At 41.5% G+C, this 25269-nt stretch overlaps 1 long non-coding RNA gene across 3 annotated transcripts in view; it reads right to left on the reverse strand.

The window, feature by feature from the left end:
• Positions 1–678: 678 nt before the first annotated feature.
• Positions 679–25269, reverse strand: part of LOC121920222 — a 54620-nt gene continuing 30029 nt past the window's right edge. Inside the window, exons 1-3 of one of the 3 annotated variants that reach the window (XR_006101707.1) lie at positions 12570–12628; positions 1956–2100; positions 679–1788 (exon numbers count right to left, since the gene is read on the reverse strand). This is a non-coding gene — a long non-coding RNA (uncharacterized LOC121920222). Of the gene's footprint in view, positions 1789–1955; positions 2101–12569; positions 12629–25269 lie in introns of those variants that run through there. The other 2 variants (XR_006101705.1, XR_006101706.1) reach the window with 2 other exon arrangements.

Below are 25269 nucleotides of genomic sequence, written 5' to 3' on the forward strand. Positions count from 1 at the left end.
TGTGTTGCCAGTGAGGGCCTTTGTGGCTATCCACTCCTACTCTAACTGACTGAACAGCCAGAAGGAGGAATGCTCCTCCATCTTTCCCCAGACAGACAGTATTTCAGACAGAGAGCTGATTTTGTTGCACATAATTTTTTTTCTAGCTGTGGAAAGTCGCAATGATACCAAATCTCTAGTGTGGTAATAGCGGGAGGATTTCTCCTTCAACTAGTGTTTCAATGAAGATGGCTTTGTCTGCCCCATACCTCCACCCCAAGTGGTGAGGATGAAGGGTGGGCAAAGCACAGTGGAGCCTCCTCATTTGAAAAATGGATCTTGGCATTTCTGAGGTTAACTGTGGTCACAGATTCTCTGGCCACACTGCTCACTCTTCCAACTCAGAAGAACATCAACATCTGGGGCAATTCTCATTGTTATCTCTGATGATTTATCAGAAGAAGGGTGAGTGGTAATATCTTGCCTACCAAGTGTCCTAAGAGTTGGATCATGGAAATTTGCTGAATAACTTTGGGCAAGTCATACTCTCAGCCTCAGAGAAAGGCAAGGTCAAACCACGACTGACTGAATCTTGCCAAGTAAACCCTGTGATAGGTTCACTTTAGGGTTAACGTAACTCAGAAACAACTTGAAGATACACAATAATAACAAAAAAAATTGTGATTTGTGGCAGAATTATATGCCATAGTTATATTTTTGAAATGTTCATATTGGTGGCATAATTATTTCTTTCTGGGTTGTGTTTTAGCTAGAGTAGCAATTTACACCTGAAGGAAAGAAAAGTACAAATACAAGATGAGATTTAATGATTATTTTTTAAAAAAAAATCATTTAGAGAATTGTCTTCCACGTTTACCGTTCAATTGGTTTTCTATATGTCTATCTCTGGGAATACTTCTTATAGAATAAGAGAACTGAGAGAGACCTTGAGAATAGAATATAAACCTTCATCTAATTCATTTTTGGATGCAAAAAGGAATGATTTCAGAAGTTTTCTCCCTGTCAGAAGATTATGAGACTTCTTCTGCATTTTGAACTTCAAGACCCCTTTTTGAGACAAATTCATTTATTTTATTTTTTTTAAAAAAAACTTTGCACAGAAAAAAGTATGTTTGGACAAAAAATGCTGTTTTCTGTAAAAAAAAACACAAGTTGGGTTTCAAACAAAGAACATTTTAAAAAGGCTTAAATTACACACACATCTATCAAGGACTAAATACCTTAAGGGCACCAAATCCTGTCTGATCATGGAACCTAAGCAGGATTAGCTTGATTAATACTTGGATGGGAGACCACCAATGAAAACCAGGTGAGAGATATTTCAGAGGAAGGAATGGGCAAAACTATATCTAATTATTCCTTGCTTGAGAAAACCCTTTGAAATTCAAGAGGTTGCCATAAGTTGACAGGTGACGTGAAGGCACACCTACACATACTGTCTAATACTCCATGTGTGGAGACAACCTTTCTAACTGAGGATAAGACATTACAAAGTGTTTTTACATTCCTACACAAAGATCATCCAGTCCGACCCTCTGTCACTGCAGGAATCCACAGCTTAAGCATCCCTGACAGGTGGGATATACTGTTATACAAGTCTCCAATGAATGAAAGTTCACCATCTTCAAGATAGTCTATTCGACTGTTGAACATCTCTTATCCTCAGGAAATCCTTCTTCTTCCTGCTGTTTTGGCAGAGTCTTCTTTCTTGTAATTTGAGTCCACAGAGTCAGCTCCTACTGTCTGAAGCAGAACAACCAGTCACTGTTAAGCTCATATCATCTTACCCTGAAATATTTTAGATGAAAAGTGAGAACACTTTGAAGCTGTTGTCACATAGCACAATGTACTTAACCTCTGTTAGCAGGGAAGAGATGGCATGCAGGTCTAGGGCAAATCAGCACATTGAGACCAACCACACCAGGGATATAAAACAAACTGCAAACTGAACTCACCTTTCACTGTTGGTTTTAAGGCTGTTTATGACACAGGTGTCCTAAAGCAAATTGGACCTTGGAATCTGACATCATTCCTTTCTGTTTCTACAAAGTGGGACATCACCTCTGTTTTTCTCTACTTGCAATGAGTTGTCATGTGGAGCTTGGAAAGGAAATAAAAAATAATTCTCACTTCTGGCAACTTTTAACTCTATAGCTCAAACCTTTGTCTAGTCTAAGCTTCCTTAGCTTCATGTTTAAGGTGCTAAATGTTGGTCTGAATAGTCTGCATGCTTTCTGTAGCTGCACTCTTCTGGCTGTTTCTTCCCTATCCTTATATAATAAAAACAGCAAGGAGTCCCATAATTTCTCAACAAGGCCAGACCAAAAGTTTTTACAATGAAAGGCACCACACACCCCATATACACACCCAAGCAGTCCTAAGGGTATAATGTCAAAAACCAGCTAAGTTAACTTGGTCCTGAAGGCAGAAAATCCCATAAACATTTCTCCTCATCCCTGGCACTTAAAATGTAATAACAAGAAGCTTAATAAGTAATGATTTGATGCTCTTTCATGGTTTCTCAAATATGACTGTTGCACAAAATCCAGTGGCACTGGCTACCGGTTTGTTTTTGGCACAATTCAAAGTGCTGGGCTTGACCTATAAAGCTCTATTCAGCTTAAGTCCAGACTATCTGAAAGTTTTCATGTATCTCCTCATACGAATCTGCAAGAAATGGCAAGATTTTCAGAAGTGCTTGGCAAGGACATGAGACTGACCCTTCTCAGTGGCTGCCCCCACCCTCTGGCTTCCTTTCCTTTCACCAACAGGCAAAGACATTTTTAACGTGAAGTCAAAGGCTTTCATGGCCAGCATCCATAGGTTTTTTTGTGAGTCTTTCAGGCTATGTTGCCATGTTCTAGAAGAGTTTATTCTTAACTCTTCTAGAACATGGCCACATAGCCCAAAAACCTACCAAAAAATAAAGACATTTTGGTTTAAGCAGGCTTTAAATGTATAAGTAGGAGAGCTTCTTTACTGGAAATGTTTTATTTTGTATTGGCTGTTTTTTAATGTTTTATTGGGTGATTTTAATTGTTTTTAAATTTTATTGTAAACATTGTAAGTTTACTGTTTTTACTTGGGTCCCACTTTAGGACTGGCTCAGAACCTTAAAAACTAGCAAGCTTCTTGTAGCATAAGTATGGAGATAAGGCAGATTTGTGCAGGCAGAGAGAAGCCCTGGCAACATCCAATCAGGATGAGTCAAGTGTCAGCCAATGACAGTGGAGTTAGGAATATGTATAAATAGAGTAGGAGAGAGGATATAGTGGTAGTTGTTGTTGACGGTGTTGCTAGTTAGTTGGTTAGGGACAAAAAGTTGCAGTTTTAGTACAACCTGAGGAGTTTTTAAAAGCACCCAACTAGTGAGTTCCCGCGGAAAAATGGGAGTTAAATGTGATTTAAAGTACATTCAAATTTAAACAAAACTTGCAAATTAGGGGAGTTTATCACACCAAATTGCTTCTAAAATGAAATAATGTGAACTTAAGACACAGTTAAAGCAGAGGAAAGCAGCAGCATTTTACTTTCAGGATGTTCCGAAGGTAAAAAGCTGCCCTTTTTCTCCACTTTAACTGCGGTTTAACTTCACATTATTTCACGTTAACTGCGATGTTGTGTGATAAACTTCGGGGATTTCCAGATTTTCTTTGCTTTAAATCATGTTTAACTCCTGTTATCTCGTGGGGTCTCAATAATGTGATAAACTCCATTAAGTGTCCTGCGGAAGTGAAGTGTCAGTTTCTGAGGAGAATAGTAGACAGTGAAAAGTGAAGCACAAACAGTTAATAAAGGTGTAAGAAACAAGATCATAATAAAGATTTTTGAATGGTTTTGGGTTACTGTAACAAACAAATATGAGGACAAGAAACCACAAACTTAACACAGTGTAACAAATAAAGTAGACTAATAGCGTATCAAATGTGAACAACATCCCACACAACAAGTGATACTGTATTTAAGTTAACCTGCAAATAAACTTACTGTATAACGTTTCAATAAATGACTGTTTGGAGTGCTTTCAAAGATACAGTTATACGCTACCAACATTGAGGAAAATATTTTGGTATTAAGCGGCCTAGAGTAGTTTTGAGGGGAAATAGGTCTTCGTCACAGATGGGTGGCAGCTGTGACAAAAGGTGGCAAAGGAGTAAAAGGGTTTTAAAAAGAAAATAAAGAGGTTTGGGGTGGTGCCACTTTGTCACTGTCACAACAAGCTTTTGTGTAACACATCTGCAGCCATAAACCGGCAGGACCTGAGCATGAGACATTGAGGACAGGGGGGCTTGGAGATGTCTCCCCCACAGGGTTGCCATGAGTCAGGGACGATTCAAGGGCAGCAAACACCAACACCACCAAGGGCTTAAAAATGGGAGGCAAGTTAGTAATTTCACCTACCGATACTTGCAAGTACCTTTTTACAAAACAATGAAAGCACAAAATAAAATATTTTAAAATAACAACTGTCATTTGAGGCAGTTTTGCCATTTTGAAAGAAATGGCAAAATAACAAATAAAATACACAGACTCGAGTAACTTTTTCCAAAATTGAATAAATACAATTAATATGTCAAGCAAAGGAAAAAATATGTAAAATCCTACGCGTGAGTAGAAAATTATCCATAACACTTCCAAATATAACCACGTCTGTTGCTGCTGCTGTTGTGTGCCTTCAAATCACTTGCAACGTATGGCAACTCTAAGGTGAACCTATTGTGGGGTTTTCTTCGCAAGATTTGTTCAGAGGTGGTTTGCCACTGTCTTCCGCTGAGGTTGACAACATGCGACTTGACCGGTGGGTTTCATGGCTGAATTGAGATTCGAACCTTGGTCTCTAGAGGCCATAGTCCAGCACTCAAACTACCACATCACAATGGTTCGACACTCTATTTACATTAAAAGCAAAAGTTGTGGAGATATGCTAGAAGATACAGGATCACATCCACTCTCAAAAGAAAATGCAAAACATGAATATCTCCTGTGAGGTATAGATATGCCTCATACCAAACCTAGAGGGTTTTTTTTGGGGGGGGGGGGAGATACTGAGGTGGCCACATTTTCTGCAGCTTCCAAGATGGGCATAATTAGAAAAGGGTTTTAAAAAACAAACACCAAAGCATACTGCTATTATACACATCCAAGAGGGAACCATGACTGAAATACTCGGTAGTATTCTGGGGCCCATTCACCCAGCACAATTATAGCAACATTATTCCACTTTAATTGCCATGGTCTCATCCTATGGAATTCTGGGATTGGCAGTCGAAGAAGGGGCATTTAGTGCCTGACCAAACTACAGATCCCAGGATGCAGCCATGACAATTGAAGTAGAAATATTGTGCTTTAACCGTGTCATGTGAATGAGCCCCTGAGTACTGTACCTTAAAAGGATGTTCCAGAAATTGAAAATGTGCAGACAAGGTTAACCAAAAGTCTGAAGCAGCTCACTTATGAAGAGTGTACAATGTTTAGCACTGGGGGAAAAGGTATGTAGAGGGAGATATGACAGAAAGATGAAAGATAGAATCACACCTCTCCCATAACTACGTAGCTGATGAAGAAGCAAAGGTTTGGGGAAAGTGCAGACCTCTTCCCTTGTCTAGTTAACCAACAATAAAAGATGTAGTGTATTTCCCTCTTTCTGGGAGAAGTCCCACATATTCTAAGTAAAAACGAAAGAAAATACACAAAGAATTCAAAAAAAGGAAAAAGGGACCTCTATATTTGTGTTCCTTGTTAATATGAAGCTTCTATATCATTTGAACATTTTCCCTTTGCTTCTGTCATACTTTGGCTGAGAACTGTCCCAGTGAAAAACTTTTTCTCTGATAATTGATCAGGCTATCACTATAATTACAGAATCAAAAAGGATGTTTGATATTTTTCAGGAACTAAAGGCTTACGCATAACAAATTAATGTACAATACATTCTTCTTCTGCCTATATTATGCACACTTAAATCACTTGGAGGACTGCCTTGGAGAGTGGTAGTCACTCCCTCAATGGAAAGTGCGGGGGTTGGATGGCCAATTCTCAGAAATGCTTTACATTGGATTCCTGCCCTGGCAGATGTTAGATTAGATGGCCCTTGGGATCCCTTCCAGCTCTGTAATACTGTGACCTAGATATGAGGATTAGTGACCCAAAGGCCTGAAGTATAGAGAAACTAGAATCAGAGCATATACAGAGTTCAAATAAAAATTACAGGAATAATTGGAAGTGGACATTGCTCACTGCAAGGATGTCTATGGAGTATATCACACAGAGCTTTTGGGTGGTTTTCTGGCCCAGTTCCGGCTCATTTCCGACCTGAATGCACTTCCAGTGATACAGTTTTATGTCGTAAAATGAATGTGTTATCAGATGCCATTGATTTCTATGGGAGCTCCTTGTGAGGTGCTTCAGCCGTGTTTCCGAAGTGACCCCTCATTTTGGTAAAACCGGTAAAAAAGGAACCTTCACAGAATTCACTCTTACCTCTGAAAGCTGTTGGACTGATAAAACCTATCTTTCCCTTCCAACTCTTGAGATTTCATTATCCTACCCAAGCCTGGCTGCTCACATTTGCGTGGCTAAGGATGCATCGACACTGTGGAAACAGCGCAGTTTGACACCACTTTAAGAGCTGTCGCTCCATCCAGTGGACTCCTGGGATTTGTAGTTTTACAAGCTCTTTAACCCTCTCTGCCCAAAAGTGATGGTGCTTCACAAAACTACCAATCCCCATGATTCGGTAGGAGAGAGCGATGGCAGTTAAAATAGTGTCAGGCTGGATTAGTTCGACAGTATAGATACACTCTTAAGTATTTCATTGATAAAATTTGGTTCCAAACAAAAAAGGGGAAAAGAAGATTTAAACATCAGGCTTAATTATTTCCAAAACAACTAGCAAAGCCTTCTGGCTTACCATATGAGCTATTTGCCATAATTGGAATGCATAGGTAATGGCAAAAAAGAACGTTTGCTGATATACATTCCTATTCCCCTCCAACTATGCTCTGACTGTGTGGGGGAGAGGCTTGTATACCCTAATGAAATTGTGAGCTATGCTGGTGGTGGTATAATAGCCACCGGTAGGGCCTCCCATGCCAGACAGGTCACAACTGAAGGGTCTGACCAAGAGTGCCAAAGGGCAGGATGGTCTCTCTAGCCTTATGGCAACCATCCTAGGAGAAGGAAAACTCTAATCCCAAACCCGGGCAGATGGTGCTCATCTAACCCTGTAAGGTCAACCATCTAAGAGAAGGAAACTCTAATCAAACCTACGACCTGAGGACCTCGCTGCCACCATCCAGGCTTGCCAAGGCCTCAGCAGTCGAACCTCTGGTTTAAAGGGTGAGGCCAGTTCTGTGCACGCTGCGCTCCACCAGAAAAATCCGTTGCACAGGCTCAAAGGATACATCCAACATCATCAACGCGCTTGTAGAAAGCACGGATGAGTCCTTCCTGAATCTTCGTTCGCGAAGTAAAGCCAAGAAGAAGAAGAACGATATACATAATTCTACAAGCAGCCTGCTACAACATTGCAGCGTCTCTAGAAAAAGGGTATTGGAGATTAGTTGCCATACTGGAATCACATACCTTCCAGATGTCCTGAACTGACAGGGGAAGTCCCAATTAATCCTCTGTTATCCATTATTTTAAAATGCCCCCAGTCTAAAATGCCCCGGTTTCTCTCTCCTCCTTTCCCATGGTCCTCGGCTTACTTCAGTTGCTACAAATTGAGGTCAAAATGCAAAAGTAGATTGCATTCCGTTTTTTGTGGGTTTTTCAGGCTATGAGGCCTAGAAGAGTTCTAGAAGAGTTCATTCCTGACGCTTCACCAGCATCTGTGGCTGGCATCTTCAGAGAGGATGCCAGCCACAGATGGTGTCAAAACATCAGGAATAAACTCTTCTAGAACACTTCTAGGCTGCATAGCCCAAAAAAAAACACACAAAAAAAAAACTATGGATGCTGGCCATGAAAGCCTTCCGTTTTATTGTAGATTGCACTCAGTTAACTCTGCTGTGGGGAGAAGGAGGAAGGGGCAAGATCTTCCCTTGCCCATAGGGTCAGGCAAAAACAAACTGCTACAGTTTCTCCTAGCTTGTCCGTTCTTCCTTATGAGTAACTTTTGCCATCTTGACTCAGGAGTGCTTGGATTTTGAATCCAGGTCTCCAGAGTCGCAAAAGTTACTCATAAGGAAGAATGGACAAGCTAGGAGAGACTGCAGCAGTTTGCTTTTGCCTGACCCTATGGGCAAGGGAAGATCTTGCCCCTTCCTCCCTTCTCCCCACAGCTGAGTTAACTGGCTCTCAAAATAAATCATACTGAAGGTCATAGACTTATAAATAAAATGCCTATGCCAACATAGCAGCATGCTCAAACTGTTTGGAACAGTATAGCAGCTTTCACCAAGGAACTGTATAAATATACAACTTAAGTAGTGAGGATAACCACCTGTTGCAGCAGTGGAAAGGAATACTCTCAAGAAAAACCCACTGGGTGATCTTGACCAAGTCACAGGCTCTCAGCCTCAGGGGAAGGCAATGGCAAACCTCCTCTGAACAAATCTTGCCAAAAAAACCCAGGATAGGTTTGTCTTAGGGATGCCAAAAGTCGGAAACGACTTGAAGGCACAGAAGAAGAAGAAGAAGATGTTGGACTGCATGGGCTTAGTGGTCTTTTACAACTCTATGATCCTATGAAAGTTATTACCTAATTGAGTTGCAAATAAGTCATAAGTCAGAAATGACTTGAAGGCACATAACAACAATTTATTTCTGTCTTATTCATGATCTTTGTGGCCAAAAAAAAAAAAAAAAGCCTTTTCATAGCATTAGGCGTGTAATTTTCACTTCAAGGTAGTTGAGGAAGTCAGAAAGATGCAAAGGAGACTATAAATTTCTAGAATGATCAATCCTATGATTCTATGGACTACAGCTATTATTTTTGACTCTGCAGTTTACAGTTTTTGACTCTGTGGGTCCCTTCTGGGAGAAAAGCAGCATTCAAATGAAATAAATAAATATATGAATAAATATAACATATCTAATGCCACATCAGCAGATTTGTTGCTTGCCAAAAGAGGACCTATTTCCTTTTAATATTCTGTCCCTGTGTTTGTACAAAGCAGAAATATGACAAGAATGCTCTTGCCAGGGCTCTCTAATTCAAAGAAAATGAAAGTCTCCAGCACTGCCCCTGAATTTTTGCAAATCACAGAAATGCAGGGGGAGGAAGCACATAATAATGTGTTTCCTCCCAACAGCCATCGCAGAACTGAAAATATTCCTACGCTCTTGTCTGTGAGCCATTATACAGTCGGCCCTTCTTATACACGGATTTGTTATACACGGATTTAAGCATACACGGTTTGAAAATGTTCCAAAAAAGTATAAATTTACCTTGATGTTCCATTTTTTATTAGGGACACCATTTTGCTATGTCATTATACTTAATGGGACTTGAGCATACACGGATTTTGTTATACACGGGGGATCTTGGAACCAAACCCCAGCGTATAACAAGGATTCACTGTATTTTGTGGGATTCATTTGGTCTGATTTCCACATTGACGCTCACTTCATTCCAGCACAATGACACTCACTTCCACAGCACTCTGTTAGTAGATTGCATCGGTGTTACTCTGCCACTTTCTGTTCTCAGTCATCTATCAGCTCTGGTCCAATCTAACTCAAATGTGTTCTCTGACTGACATTGTTATAGCCCATAAATTACTATATCAATAATATGGATTTAAGAACGCTATTGTGTCTGTCCACTTGAGAGCAACTGCTCTTTTTAGTCTAGAAAAGTTAGAAGAAGGGAAAAAAATTCATGGCATTGCAATTTGGGAGAAATTCATTGTTTATGATGAAGAAGAAGTAGCAGACCTCTTACAACTGCTCTTGGACAACTGGCTGAATTCACCAGTTTGCTCTTGTTGTGTGCCTTCAAGTCATTTCTGACTTAAAGCAACCTTAAGGCAAACCTATGATGCGGTTTTCTTGGCAAATTTCATCAGAAAGGTTTTTCATTGCCATCCTCTGAGGCTGAGAGAGTGTAACTTGTCCAAGGTCACCCAGTGGGTTTACAGGGTTGAGCCAGGATCCGAACCCTGGTTCCCCAGTGTCCTAGTCCAACACTCAAATCACTTTGTCATTCTTGATTCCAGGCTGGATTCCTGTTTTTACATGCATCTAAACACAGAAACTCACTGGGCGACCTTGGGCAGGTCACACTCTCTCAGCTTCAGATAAAGGCAAAAACAAACCTGCTCTGAGAAAAATTTGCCAAGAAAACCCCATGAAAGAGTCTCTTTAAGGTCACCACAATTTGGACATTTTTGTAAAGGGTGCTCAACAATGGCTCCCTTTCATCCTGGAGAGAAGTGACCAGTGGGGTCCCACAGGGCTCTGTCCTGGGGCCAGGGCTATTCAACATTTTTATCAATGACTTGGAGGACAAAATTGAGGGCATACTTATCAAATTTGCAGATGACACCAAATTAGGAGGAATAGTTAATACTCCAGAGGACAGGATCAAAATTCAAAATGACCCGAATAGACTAGGAAGCTGAGCCAAAGCTAACAAAATGAAATTTAACACGGAGAAATGTCAGGTACTTCACTTAGTGCAAAAGAGAAAGCTAAATATCTCACAAAATTACAAATCCCAGAATTCCATAGCATTTAGCCATGGCAGTTTAAGTAGTATCAAACAGCATTAATTCTGCAGTATAGATGCAACCATACATGGTTCATAAGCTTTCCAATTAAACTTCTGTTTTCCACCAACTGTACATATTTCTTTAATAGCCCATTTGACTGGTATTTGTGGTTTTGAGTGTGCATTTACCCACCCACCCACCCCCCATGAATGTTGCAGACTGTGGCTCATTGTCAGATACAACTTCATCACGTCTTCCGTGTCTTTCTAGAATTGATTTGGTGGCGAGGACTACTGCCTTCACTTGCTATCTGGTCACCATACCTTCTCTAGATATTGTCTCTAATAGTCCTAAATAAGCAAATAGTTCTCTTGGTCCCATGTGAACAAATCAGTTCCATTTGGCTACCAAGGGCAGCATAAATGTCCACATACAGAGTTACACATTGGTTGTGCTACACAAACCATATGTCATAGGGTTTTGTTATTGTTATATGTTCAAGTTTTCTCTTAGGGTTATGGCAACTCTAAGGTGAGAATATCGCAGAGGTATCTTGGGAAGATTTCTTTTGAGGGGGGTTGTAATTGCTTTCATCTGAAGTTGAGAGTGTGTGACTTGGCCAAGGACATCCAGTGGGTTTCCATGGCTGAGTGGGAATTCAAACCTTGCGAGTCAAAATGCTGTAGTAGGCTTTTTGTTTCCCCTTTCATTTTTTTTCTGTTATGAAGAAGAAAAACAGTTGCTGCAAGCTCCCCTGCCCTACTTTTCTTATCAAGGTGGTAAGGCCACTCATCACATCTTCAGATAACTGGAAACCTTCTGCATGTTTTCCCCCTTTCTTGGCACAGGTAGCTACTTTAGAGAAAATGTAGAAAAGAATCTGAAGCAGATTATTTTCTGCTGATATAACTACAGTACAAATATCTAGCGATAACATTAACCAACACAAATGTCATCATCAGTGGTGTTGGTACTGAACTTAATTCTGGAGAAAGTTTTTTTTTTAAGTCTTGCCACACCAGAAATGTTGGCAACGATAAAAAAACCACCAAAAAAACCCTTTAAGTCAACAGAACTCTTTGGTTTTACAATCCCACAACATTCTGTTCCCCATTCCACAATGTTCTATTTTCAGACTGCTGTTTCCAGGCAGCCACAAACTATTTGAATGGGCCTACAGTGTTTCCAGACTCCCAGCCTCACCCCAAGGAAACCAACCAATTGTTTGTGATATTTGTGGAAATCATAACTACAGACCTATCTTTGATGCCTTCTCCAGAAGCCTATATAAACCCCACTGTCTACTTCATCAGCATGAAAAGGTGAATTGGTTAACCCCATTTGTGCAAATTCCATATGACATAGAGAAATAAATGTGCTTTCATAGTAGAAATGGGACAAAAGTCCCAAGCTGCCATTATGGTCCTGCTTGTGTTTTTCAAATGTGTGACAAACTACATCTCCACACACAGTATCACTGGATACAGCATATCTGCCCCATATGCAAGCTTGGCTTCCGCAGCTGTAAGCTCATGCAGATGGCAAGCCCTGGGTGTTACAATGGTGCATGTGCTGCGCCGCATGAAGGAGTGTGCAGCAATTGAAACGGACAAGACTTAAGATCCTGCATTTTTTGCCATGGGGAAGGGGGGGGGGTCCAAAATGGATCCCCCATGTATACAAAGAGTCCACTGTACTATGATCTCCTTTCCCTTAAACATGTTCAGCTAATGGCTTTCTCTCAAAATCCCAGGATGCATTATGCTACTTGTGTTTCTCAGTAGGATTTCTTCACTGGTGTTTCCCCCACATGCCTACCAATTTCCCTTTCTTGAACAAACATCTCTATTTCTCTCATAAAATTATTAAAGTCCAACCAGTGAAAAGAGAGGCACCAAGTGAAACACTCACCACAGTTCAGCAATGAAGCACACAGCTGCATACTTGCTCACCCATCTAGAAAACAAGTCTCTCAGTCTTAGGTAAACAGCACCAAGCACTGCATAAATATATGAATTTGTGTGTGAAAGAAGGGAAGCATAATGTGTACTCACTGGAAAGATTTCCAGTCTTAGAGTACTGTCTGAATTCAGGAGCTACCCTGCTTCCCTAGCCAATTAGGAATATCTCAAGGAGAGTGGCACTACTGGAGGGGAAGATTAGACTTTTTCTATGTGAGATTATTTCAAAGCCTTGGCACCCAAATCTACCCATTCTCACATGGTACCCACAGCTGTGACATTACAAGGTTTCATCCCGAGTTTACAGTCTTGGTCCTGAAATCACAATGAATGGGATGCTGTTGCACTAGTGACAGTTCTAACAACTACAGGGTAGCCTTCATCCAGAATATATATCCTGGAACCTGGAACCATTACAGCTTTTTCCTTATTATATACGTGAGAATGGGAACAGTAGTCTTAGAGTTGCCACATTTAGTTCCATCTCCAGCCTTGAGATTTCATGACCAAAACCTGTGACCAAAGAATGGTCCCTGGTGACATTACATGGGATGGGGGCCTAGTGATGTCATTGAGCATGATACATTTAGGGTTGCCATAACCCCCCTGGGGCCGTGACCAACCCAATTTTTGGCCACTTGGCATGGTCATGGCACGGTTTGGCTCTTTGCCCTGGGTTGAGCTGGTTGTCACCGCCGCAACAACCACGGCTGTTCTGCAGCCGCCGCCGCCATTGCTGCTGCGGCTGCTGCTGCAGCCTTTTCGCTGCCTTCCTCGCTTTGCCCTGGCCCTGCGTGCTCTTGCAGGAGCTCCTGCCCTTCAGGCTGGCTGGCCAATGGCTGGACAGCCCTCCCCTGCTGCAGGAGCCTGTGACTGCTAGCAGGAGGCAGGGCTGTTCCAGCTCCACTCTCCCCATTGGCCAGCAAAGAGGAGTGTCCCCTGGTCCCTGGCGCGGGCCGAGGGCAGCAAAGAGCCTTGCCGCAAGCTATCTCTCTCCTCCCCTCCCCTATTTTTTCTTCTCTTCTTTCTTCTTTTTTCCTCCTCCTCCTCCTCTTGTTTTCTTCCCCTCCTTCTCTTCTTCTCTCCCCTCCTCTCTTCTTTTCTTCCCTTTTTCTGTTCTACCCCTCTTCCTCCTCCTCCTCTTCTTTTTATATTGTTCCCTATTCTTCTTTCTCCTCCTTTTCTTCTTTCTCCTTCCCTTTCCTTTTTCTCCTCCTCCCCCCTTTCTCCTTGGCTGCTGCTTGGGGGACGCTGTCTTCCAGGCCCCAGGGAGGCCTTGAAAGCGGCGTCCTCCAAGCCTTCCCTGGGGCTTGGGGGACGCTGTCTCCCAGGCCCCAGGGAGGCCTTGGACAAGGTTTTAAAATGTAGGACCTTTTTTTTTAATTTCCTATCAAGGAAATAAAAAAAGGTCCTACATTTTAAAACCATGTCCTACATTTTTCCCAGTTTGGAGGCCCTCAGGGATGGCAACCCTAGATACATTACATATCAACGACAGTTGCTGAAAGTGTATCATTCATTTTTTACAAACAAACAAACAAACAAACAAACTCTAACAAATGAGTATGTATAAATGTGTGTACAAATACATACTTTTCAAGGAAGTGCCCCCACCTTGAGATTCTTCCCCCTTCCATTGAGGGCTGGGCGAGATAGTTCAGATCCTGAAACTGAGTGCCAGGCCCTGATTACTGGAAGCCCTGAGTGATACAGGCAAGGAAAGTTATAAGATGGATAAGCTGGGCTGGTGTGTGTGTGTGTGTTATTCTTTATGAACTACAGCAACTATTTCATTTATCTCAGTGCGCACAAAGCAGCATAAGGCATATTAATAGAGATAATGCATGGTTGAAAACAGTCGGGGGGGGGGGGAGGAGATCAGCTTTTAAAATCTAACACAAGAAAGGCTATTTGCAAGGAGTAAAAGGTTAGTGCTGTTCTGCCCTCAGCACTTGCCTCCCAGCAACTGTCTGTGTTTCTTCTGCCAATGTGTCTCCAGCTCCTGGGAGCACGTGAGCTGGCTGGGTATAATCCCATATTACAAGGACTCAGCCTCCATGTGAGGGTCAGGCATCTGACTGTGGCAGCTGCCAAAAAAGAGAGATTAGACTATGTTCCTGGGTGAAGCAGGCAGCCTCTCAAGGCAGCATTGCAGACCAAAGGGCAAAACCTTGCAGGGCAACACAAAACAAATCTGGAGTTTGAAAGGAAAGTGGGAGGAGACGCTAAAGGAAAGCAACAAGAGGCATATCTAATTGGGAGCTGTATAATGAAAAGGTTGGAACTAGAACGCCAAATGTTTAAGAGAGCTGTGCTATACTTTATTGAGTTTCGATTTATATTGTATTTTTCTGTCACAAACAGGAATCATCCACAAGAAGGGCTGCCACAATTTACAATGGACTTTATCACACCGGGCTTAAAAGGTGGAAAAAGAACAGGATAGCAGTATCTGTCACACAATGCTATGTCTTTTCAGTAGCTGGTCTGGTGTTCATCTGCTGCTGGACTTTTTATGGATGGGCAAAACTCATCAATGCCCTGCAATCACACTGCTTTTTCACTGCTGAATGAGTGTGATAAGTTCCTTTAAAGCAGTTCTGATACACTGGCAGTCATATGGTCTGAGTGGGCACAATTCTGCCCCCTCCCTCTCCCCCGTCTGTTATTGTTCTTTTCTTTTTTTCAATATCTTTTCATTTTCTTTTTTACCTTATAGATTGCAGTGATCATGCAATTGCACTAAAAATAAATGAAAATGAAAATAAACACAGAGCAAAAAGCCTGCTGGGAAGGGATTAGGGCAGGGACGCAAGGAGTGTGAGGAAGGCAGAGGCTGGAACAGAAGCAGCAGCATCACACTTTTGAAGAGCTGTGTGATAGTAATTGTCCCCAGTCCAGTAATTTTGCATTTGCTAGACTAATGAGATTGTAGCACCTTAAGACCCTGGTTTGATAAAGTCTCTTGAATTAGTTTTTTGTGGGTTTTTCGGGCTATGTGGCCATGATGTAGAAGAGTTTATTCTTGACGTTTCGTCAGCATCTGTGGCTGGCATCTTCAGAAGATGCCAACCACAGATGCTGGTGAAACGTCAGGAATAAACTCTTCTACAATATGGCCACATAGCCCGAAAAACCCACAAAAACTATGGATGCTGGCCATGAAAGCCTTTGACTTCTCTTGAATTAGTACAAATTTGTTGTTAACTGTCCTTGAGCAAGCTCCAATTGATGGTGACCCTGTGGGTGAGACATCTCCCAGCCCCCAATCATCCACTGCTCTGTTTAAGTCTTGTCAATTCAGGCCCATGACCTCCTTGATTGTGTCCAGCTATCTGACATGCAGTCTTCCTTTCTTTCTACTGTCTTCAACCTTTCTTAGCATTATTGTATTTTCTAATGAGTGAGTCACACCTTCTCATGATGTGGTCAAAGTACAACAGACATTATCTTTGCTTCCAGGGAGATGTTTGGTCTGATCTGTTCTAGGATCCATTTGTTTGTCTTTTTAGCTGTCCACGGTATCCTCAGCACTGTTCTCCAGCACCATAGCTCAAACGAGTTGATTTTATATAAAGTGAATAAATGAAGCAAAAACAAAACAAAACCTTTCAAAACAATTTAAAACACAGCAATAAGTTTTTTAACAACAAGACAAAGAAGATGAAGACAAAGAAGAAGGAGGAGAATACGGCATCTATCCATAAAATTCTCTTCTGCAACAAGTAAGATCAGTTGTCAAGGTCCTTCCAGGATGAAAAGGTAATTGCAGAAAGACAAGATGGATGAAGCAAGCCCAGCATCCTTTGTTAGGGAGTTCTAGAGGGTGGCAATGGCCACTGAGAAAGGTGTTTCTTCTATACTTCCGCTTGACATAATCCTGTCATAGGACCAGGAGAAAGACTTCCCCTGAAGAGTTTGATTTGCTCATCAGGCTTGTATGAGGAGATCTGGTTCCTTTTTGAAAGGCTGAACAGTGGCATACCTAGTACGAGATGAAAATTGGTGCAGATCAGTTTTTAACACTCCACTCCTCCCTACAACAAAATTATTTTCCATAATGATCATGAGATGAAATGAATAATAATTGCCAGAAAAGAAACACAGTGAAAAATTCAGTTTTATTGAACTTTGTAAATACAATTGTGCCAGTAAAAAATAAATAAACCGTAACCCTACCTTTGTAATTGCTTCCCTGCCTTTCTTTCATTCCAAGTCTTTGCTATTGTTCTGTGAGTAGAATGATGTCATCTAAATCTCTTGGTGTTTCTTCCTCCAGTTTTTACTTCTCTTTCTTCCAAGTCTAATCCATCTTTTTGTATGAAACGTTTAGTGGATAAACCAAACAGGGTGATAAAATGCAGCCTTGCCTGGCCCCCTTGCCAATGACAAAATATTCTCTGTATTCTGACTTGACAGTGGCCTCTTGTCCTGTGTATAAGCTACACACCAGGACAATAAAGATTGTTGTGGTACTCTCATTCTTTAAGAGTGATCCATAGTTTTTCATGACATACAGAATCAAAAGCTTTGCTACAATCTATAAGGCACAGTTTGATTTTTTTTTAAAAAAAATTCTTTGGTGCACTCCATTATCTAATATATGTTTGCAATATGGTCCCTTGTGCCTCTTTCTTTTCTGAACGCAGCTTGAATATCTGGCATTTCTCATTCCATAGATGGTAAAAATCTTTGTTGTAGAATTTTGAGTATCGTTTTGCTTGCACTGGAGATTAATATAATGGCTTTGTGATTACTGTAATCCCTGGTGTCCCCTTTTTGGGAAATTGGAATGCATATTGAGCATTTCCAGCCTGTGGGCCACTAGTTTGTTTTCCATATTTGTTGGCAGATTTTAGTTAGAATTTGAGTGGATTTTATCTCTGTAGGTTTAAATAGCTATATTGCTATGCCATCAGTTCCTGGTGATTTATTTTTCCCAATTCCCTTGAGTGCAGCTTCACTTTCTAAAATTGTGGGTTCATCTTCAAAAAGTTCTTCTTTGAATATATCTGTCATCCTTTAATCTCTTTAAGATAGTTCTTCCATGTATTGTTTTCCATTGGCTTTTTTTTAACACTGTAGACCTTGTAAAACTACAAGTCCCAAGATTCGATAGGATGACGCTACAGCAGTTAAATTGCATTATTTGCCAGCCTTTTCTTCCAAAGAGTGCTGGTGCTTCACAAAACTACAGCTCCCAGGATTTTGTAAGGTGGAGACATGACTGTTAAAATGGTGTCAGACAGCATTATTTCTACAGTGTAGATGCATCCCAAGACCCTTTCTGTAGCTCCCACATGGTTGAATCCTGCAAACACTTATCTAGGAGTAAAGCTTACTGAATCCATGAGACTTGAGCTGCATCCACACTGCAAAATTAAAGCAGTTTAACTCCACTTTAAGTGCCAGGGCTCAAAGCTATGGAATTCTCGGATTTGTAGTTTTGTGAGATATTTAGCCTTCGCTGTCAGAAAGCTCTGGTGCTACAAAAGCTACAAATCCCAGAATTCCACATCATTGAGCCATAGCAATTAAAGCAGTGTCAAGCTGCTTTAATTCTGCAGCATGGCAGCAGGCTTGATTCTGAGCAGGCATTTACAGGACTATTCTGTAAAGCTGCAATTGTGCACCCATTCATTTTAAAGTAAGCTTCACTGAAATCAATGAAATTTATTTTTAAATAAAAACACATAGAATTGCACCACAAATTAATCCAGCAATCTGATTATGCTGGAGAAAAGGTCCCGTTCAGGTTTATAATCATGTCAGTGTGAGAACAACTCCATTTGCAATCCTAATCCTCATCTTGCAAGAGAGCCAATATTTCTTGCACAGATAATGCAGGAGCAAGATACATTATCAGGCTTCCAACCTTGCTACTGATTGACTGATTGATTGATCAATCGATTAAGGTGTTGACAGGGATTACATAATATAAACAATACACCGCCTGACAGGACATTTAAAAAATCTTTTTCAATACAAAGTGTTTTATGGGTAAATGGAGATTAAGATCTTATTTTGTTTAAATGCACTCTTTTAAACTAAAAGGGAGGGCACTGCTGCCAGTCAAATAATAAGCTTATTTCTTACATCACACTTTATTTGCAGCATACAGGATAGCTAATGGCTGCTGCTTATCTAAGGACAGAAATGTGAAACCAAGGACACTGAGCACAGTGAAAATCTTCCTACCACCAGTAGCTTTGCTATTGAATCATGCCTATGAAATTACATTTGCCCTGAAGACCATGGAGAGGAGAAAAAATGTATATAGATTTGTGTCTAGCTGTAATTGTGTAAAGGTATAATGCTTCTTTCCAAATGCAGTCAATTAAACTGTAGCAGTCCAACAAAACTGATCAACTAGACATTTTAACTACATCTAATCTGGAAAAAAGCATTATCAGGAAAGAAACATTATTCCACGCCATCACCAGCTCCAGGGGTTCCTGGGTGTAAGGGATTATTTTGACCCATTTCCATCTTGTTTCATGTCTGGCTATGGGACAGAGTCAGCTTAGGTTGCCTTAGATTACCTACACTGGTCCCTGTTGGTTCTTCTGCACCTCTTGACAGCTTTCAGTACTTTCAATACTTTCCATACTATCAGCCACAGTAGAAGAACTGAGGACTTTATCACACTAGGCTTGAAAAGAAGTCCAGATCACCATGATCTATCAGTTGCTGGAATGCTTCTTCTTATTGATGGTCAAAACCCATCAATTTCTCCCAATCGTGTTGCTTTTCCACTGTTGATGCACATGCAGTAAGTCCCTGCTGAAGCAGTTTCAATATGGGGGCAGTCACATGGTCATAGAATCATAGAATGATAGAATCATAGATTGGAAGAGACCGCAAGGGCCATCTAGTCCAACCCCCTGCCATGCAGGAAATCCAAATCAAATCATCCCAGACAGATGGCCATCTAGCCTCTGTTTAAAAACCTCCAAGGAAGGAGATTCCACTACACTCCAAGGGAGTGTGTTCCACTGTTGGACAGCTCTTACTGTCAGGAAGTTCTTCCTAATGTTGAGGTGGAATCTCTTTTCTTGTAGCTTGCATCCATTGTTCCAGGTCCTAGTCTCTGGAGCAAGTGAAAACAAGTCAGCTCCCTCCTCCATATGGCAACCCTTCAAGTATTTAAACAGGGCTATCATATCACCTCTTAACCTTCTCTTCTCCAGGCTGAACATCCCCAGCTCCTTAAGTTGTTCCTCATAGGACATGGTTTCTAGACCTTTCACCATTTTACTTGCCCTCCTTTGGACATATTCCAGTTTTTCAACATCCTTTTTAAATTGTGGTGCCCAGAACTGGACACAATATTCCAGGTGGGGCCTGACCAAAGCAGAATAGAGTGGCACTATTACTTCCCTTGATCTAGATACGATACTTTTACTGATGCAGCCTAAAATTGCATTGGCATTTTTAGCTGCCGCATCACACTGTTCACTCATGTTCAGCTTGTGGTCTACTTGGACTCCCAGATCCCAAGTGGTCTAAGTTTGTGTGATTCTACTCCTTTCTTCCTCTTCCCACCACTATTCCCAAGCAGGCTGTTTTTCTTATTTTCTCCAATTTCTTTTCTTTTCTTTATTTTTTACTTAACAAATCGCCACAATCATGCAATTGCATATAAAAATAAAAAATAGACTCAAAGGCATGCTAGGAAGAGGTTAAGGGACAAGGTGGCTGGATGACAGAGGCCAGTGGACAGAAGGCAGAGGCTGGAACAGGAGCAGCACCATAGCAATTTTGAGGAGCTGTGCGATAATAACTGTCTCCAACCCAGTGTGATTGGGTTTCCTAGACTAGCATTATTGTGGCACCTTATGAGCCTGGTGTGATAAAGTACTGCATCACCTCAGTGGGATATGACTTAGGGCTGCCATTTGTTCTGGAAAACCTGGAAAATCTGCACTGAAGGGATTTAAAAATGTCCTGGCCAGATAGGTCAATTGAAGGAATAAATCCTGGATTTCTCAATTGTCAATGGGCAGTTTTAAATATATGGCAGTGGTGATGAAGCAGGAAACCATGCAATAGGACTGGCACTAGTGGGAGCTGCATCATGTCCCACAGGCTCCAGTTGCTATTGCACAGGAATAGCATTGCCACCTATTTTTCTATTCCCTCCCCATTCACCCAACAGGCCCAGAATGCTGGAAAGGAAAGGAGGCAAGCAGAAATGGCCTTGTGTTGTATGGTGATGCTTGGAAGCCTTCCTTTCTTCATGCCAGCTAGGGAAGAAAAGAAGAAGAAAAAGAGCTCTTAGCTTGGTACTAGTACTGAGGTTGATACATAATGGTAGAAAAAGTGCAATGATTAATGCATAAGCAAAATGCAAATTAATAATATGCACAATTATAATTTGCCTGATATGCAAATTAGATGCCAAGATATGAGGGACTGGAATATGGCAGTGGTTCCATTTCTTCTTGAGTGGGTAAAACCAGAAGGAACTGCTTTGAAATTCTTATTTGGCTCCTTAGCCGTTTGCCTGTGGGGTCCCTCAGGGCTCTGTTCTGTCCCCCATGCTACTCAACATCTACATGAAACAGCGGGTGAGGTTATTCAGTTAGGGTTTAGTACAACCAGTATGCTGATGACATACTGGTTGAACTATTTCTTCTTTCCACCTTTCTCCAAGAAAGCTGTTTTGGCCATAAACAAATGTGTGGCATCAGTAATGGATTGGATGAGAGTGAACAAATCAAACCTTAATCCAGACAAGACAAAGGTGCTCCTGGTCATTTAAAAGGTAGATCAAGGTATGGTGATTCAGTCTGTTTTGAATTGGGTTACATTCCATGTGAAGGTGTAGATTTGTAGTCTGGCTATTCTCCTGATGTTTATCACACTATGCTCTTAAAGAGGTACTATTCCAGTGTGACTCCTCTAGTAGCCTCCTGTTGCATGCTGGGATTGGCAGTTTTAAGGAGCTGAACTTCTCTGCCTGAGAATTCTAAATACCCCTCCTTAAAACTGCCAATCCCAGCATGCAACAGGAGGCAGCTAGAGGAGTCACACTGGAATAATACCTCTTTAAGAGCTCATCTGATAAACATCTCAGCCTTGAGCCTGGAGGCCCAGGCTTCTACAGTGTCCAGTAGTCCTTTTTCATATTCAAATGTACCAACTGTATCTTTTCCTTAAGATGCCTGATCTGGTCATGCTGGCACAAATCTTAGATAAGTCCCATTACAATAACAGTCTAGATATGGGTCTGATGAGTGTTTGGAAACTTCAGCTGCATCCAGGCTGTTAACTGGTTCAAGGTACAGGGACCATACAGTTCCCCTGCTACAACAGCGCCAATGACTCCATTCTTTTTCTGGGCACAATTCAAAGTAAGCTACAAAGCTACAGTTATAAAGCTATAAAGCTGTGAGCTATAAAGGCCTATACAGTTTAGGCCCAGGCTATCTGACAGATCACATTTCCCATATGGCCCTGTCTATGCCCTGAAATCTTCAGGAGAGCACTCTCAGTTCCAACACAGACACTGCTGGTCGGGATGAGGACCTCCTCATTTCTAGGCTCTTCCTAGAGAAGCCAAAATGGCCCCTTTCTTGCTGTCCTTCCACTGGCAGGCAAAGACTTGAGCAGGCCTTCTGTCTCATATTTTATTTTATTAATGCTCTTGAGCAACAGTGAACAGGACACTGACCCCCTTCAGAGATTTTTGCAGGTGAAACAATTAAAGGGGCTGGGAGGCAGCAGTCTAGAAACAGCCTGCACCATGGTTATTGGTGGGTTCCCTCTCCTACAGAAAGTAAAATAATGCCATCTCATGTGGGTTCATTTTCTATGCATAAATCATCTGAAGAGGCGGTATCAGTGATTTCACAGCAATTAGAAATGCCCTCTACAGCCTAAGTCCAAGCTATCTTGAGGGCTGTATCTCCTTATGTGGCTCCTTGGGGGAAGCCCTTCACTCAGTCACATCACCTTCACAGGAACATCTGATAGGAACAGGAGAGCGGGTCTTCTGGGTTATGGAACTGTAGCCCTAAGGAGACTAGTATGGCAAATGAAAAACTGACTGTTCCAAAAGGCTTTTAGAAACTGACTGCAAGGGCATTTAATAGTTTATTCTGACCTGTATCATTTGTTCTTATGGCAAATTTATTTTAAATGGTTTCAATTCTATGGATAGTTTCATTGTATTTGAACAATGTTGCCTATGTTTTTACTTACATCTTTGTACATGTTTTTATATGTATTAGCTTTGATTTCTGGAAGCTATCTTGAGTCCCAGTTCTGGAAAAAAGGCAGACTGCAAATGAATGCTGATGAGGGGGGGGGAGGATTAGGGGGGATAGTTTCATTATATATCTATTTTTTTAAAAAAAAAATTAAATGTGTTGACGTTGACCTTCAAAATTCTACATGGCTTGAGGCTCAAGTATCTCAAGAAATGTCTGTTCACACATCAACACATACAAACACACACCCACGCACTGAAGTAAAAAAAGTTAGATTATCCTTTAAGTGCCTTGGCATCTGAAATGAGACAGATAGCAACTGAAGGGACATTTCAGTGGCAGGACTCCCTATTTGTCTCACTTACGGAACTCATAATAGAGACTCCTATTAATCAGATGGCAACTTTAAGTCTAAGTGACTTATTACAGCATGTGCCTTTATGGACACATAGCCAACTTCCCCAAATGCATGGAGGAAGTAGGCTGTGTGACTATAAAAAGTCATGCTATAATGATCCATGCACCATACATCTCTTTGTAGTTTTGTGTTGTTCTAATTACCATCAAGTTGGTTTTGACCTAGAGTGACCCTCTGAATGAGAGACCTCCATGACACCCTGTCATCAACAGCCCTGCTCACATCCTGCAAATTCAGTCATGATGTTGCCAAAGTACAGCATCCTCAGTTTAGTCATCTTTTCTTCTAATGAAAATTTGGTCTTGTTTTGCTGTTTTGTGTTGTTGTTGCCGTTGTGTGCCTTCAAGTCATTTCTAACATAAGGCAACCCTAACGCAAATCTATAATGGGGTTTTCTTGGCAAGATTTGTTGCTGAGAATCAAATCCTGTAGGACCCATTTACTGCTCACTGTTGCACTCTCTCCTCCAGCACTATATTTCAAATGAGTTGACTGCCTTCCCTTTGCCATAACAAACTAGTATGTAATACTTCTTGAAGAGCATTCATTACATTTTTAGCTTCTTAAGGAAGAAAATTAGACTTGGGCAGGCAAGGGGAGACTAAGCTTGAGAGGGGTGGTAATAATGTACCCTAATTTAACTCAGCTTAGATATTAGAGCTAGACAGTGAAGGAAGCAGACAGAAAGAAAATCAACACATTCAAGATTTGGTGCTGGAGAAGAGTACTTAGGATACCGTGGACAGCCAAGAAAACAAACAAATGGGTTCTTGTACAGATAAGACCAGAGCTCTCCTTCAAAGTCAAGATGATCAAGTTGAGGCTTTGGTCACATAATGAGAAAGCATGGATCACTAGAAAAAACAATAATGCTAGGAAAGGTAAAGGGTAGAAGATGGAGGGGAAGACCACAGACCAGATGGATGGACTCAGTGAGGGGAGTTACAGGCATGGACCTGCAGGACCCAAGCAGAGCAGTAGAAGATAGGGAAACTTTGATATGTCTGATCCACAGGGTCACCATGAGTCAGAATTTACTTGAGGGCAGCTGACAACAACCCAGCTGAAATCTGAAGGCCCTTCTCAGTTTTTGCGAGAGCTTGTTATATTTTTATAACACAGTTGTTATGTTATGGTTGAGGGAATATTTTCTGTCTCATAACTACCTTCATTTTTCTGAGACAGGAGAAGCCAACAGTAAACTGCATCATGGGAAAATAAAGACTGAACAGTTCTCAGAAGGGGAATGTCACTGACACATTTAGCTGGCAGTTGTTGACACCATTATTTATATGTGCAGTTGCTGTTGTTAAGATTTTTCTTTAACAGATAAGAAAGTGACGCCTCCTTTGCAACTGGGTGAGAAACCTGAGAAGCTGCCGAGCTTAAAAAGATCCTCTGGTGCCACTTTTTCTATTAGATCAGTGCTCCCTGCGACAGGTGTGCATGAATTTATTCCCAGCAAAGCACATCAAAGTCAGAGTTTCAGAGGAAAATGGCAGCCAATGGAGAAATCAAACAACCAGAGCAATCCCTTGTAATTTGAAGTGTGTATGGGTCCCCCGCCCCCATATTCAGTGAAATGGTGTAGGAGGAGGAGGGGTGGGAGGGGAGAAGAGTCGGAATAGTGTTTAGGAAACCCAATATTGTAGAAATCATTATCTTCTTTATTAATCACTTATACCTTGCCAGCTGATATCACTTTCAGGGTATCAGCCACAAAGCAAAGGGCTGTTGGGTACAGGAATATAGTTACAGGGGAAAGAGAAATGAAGGTCTTGTCCCCTCAAATAAGGCTCTTCCCCATCAATGATTTTTTTCCCATTAAGTCCCCACATTTCTAGCTTTGCAGTGCAGGTGACCCTCCACATTCATGGGGCCGGGGGGGGGGGGGGGGGGGACAGACCCCCTGTGAAAGTAGAAAAAACTTGAATCTCTGTGGCATCCCTCTTGCTTGGCAGGACCCTTGGGGTTGGTGGGAGGCTGGGGAGGGGAGATGGGGCACCACCACTACCACT

Source organism: Sceloporus undulatus, chromosome 2 (assembly GCF_019175285.1).
Source record: "Sceloporus undulatus isolate JIND9_A2432 ecotype Alabama chromosome 2, SceUnd_v1.1, whole genome shotgun sequence".
NCBI classification, from domain to species: Eukaryota; Metazoa; Chordata; class Lepidosauria; order Squamata; family Phrynosomatidae; genus Sceloporus; species Sceloporus undulatus.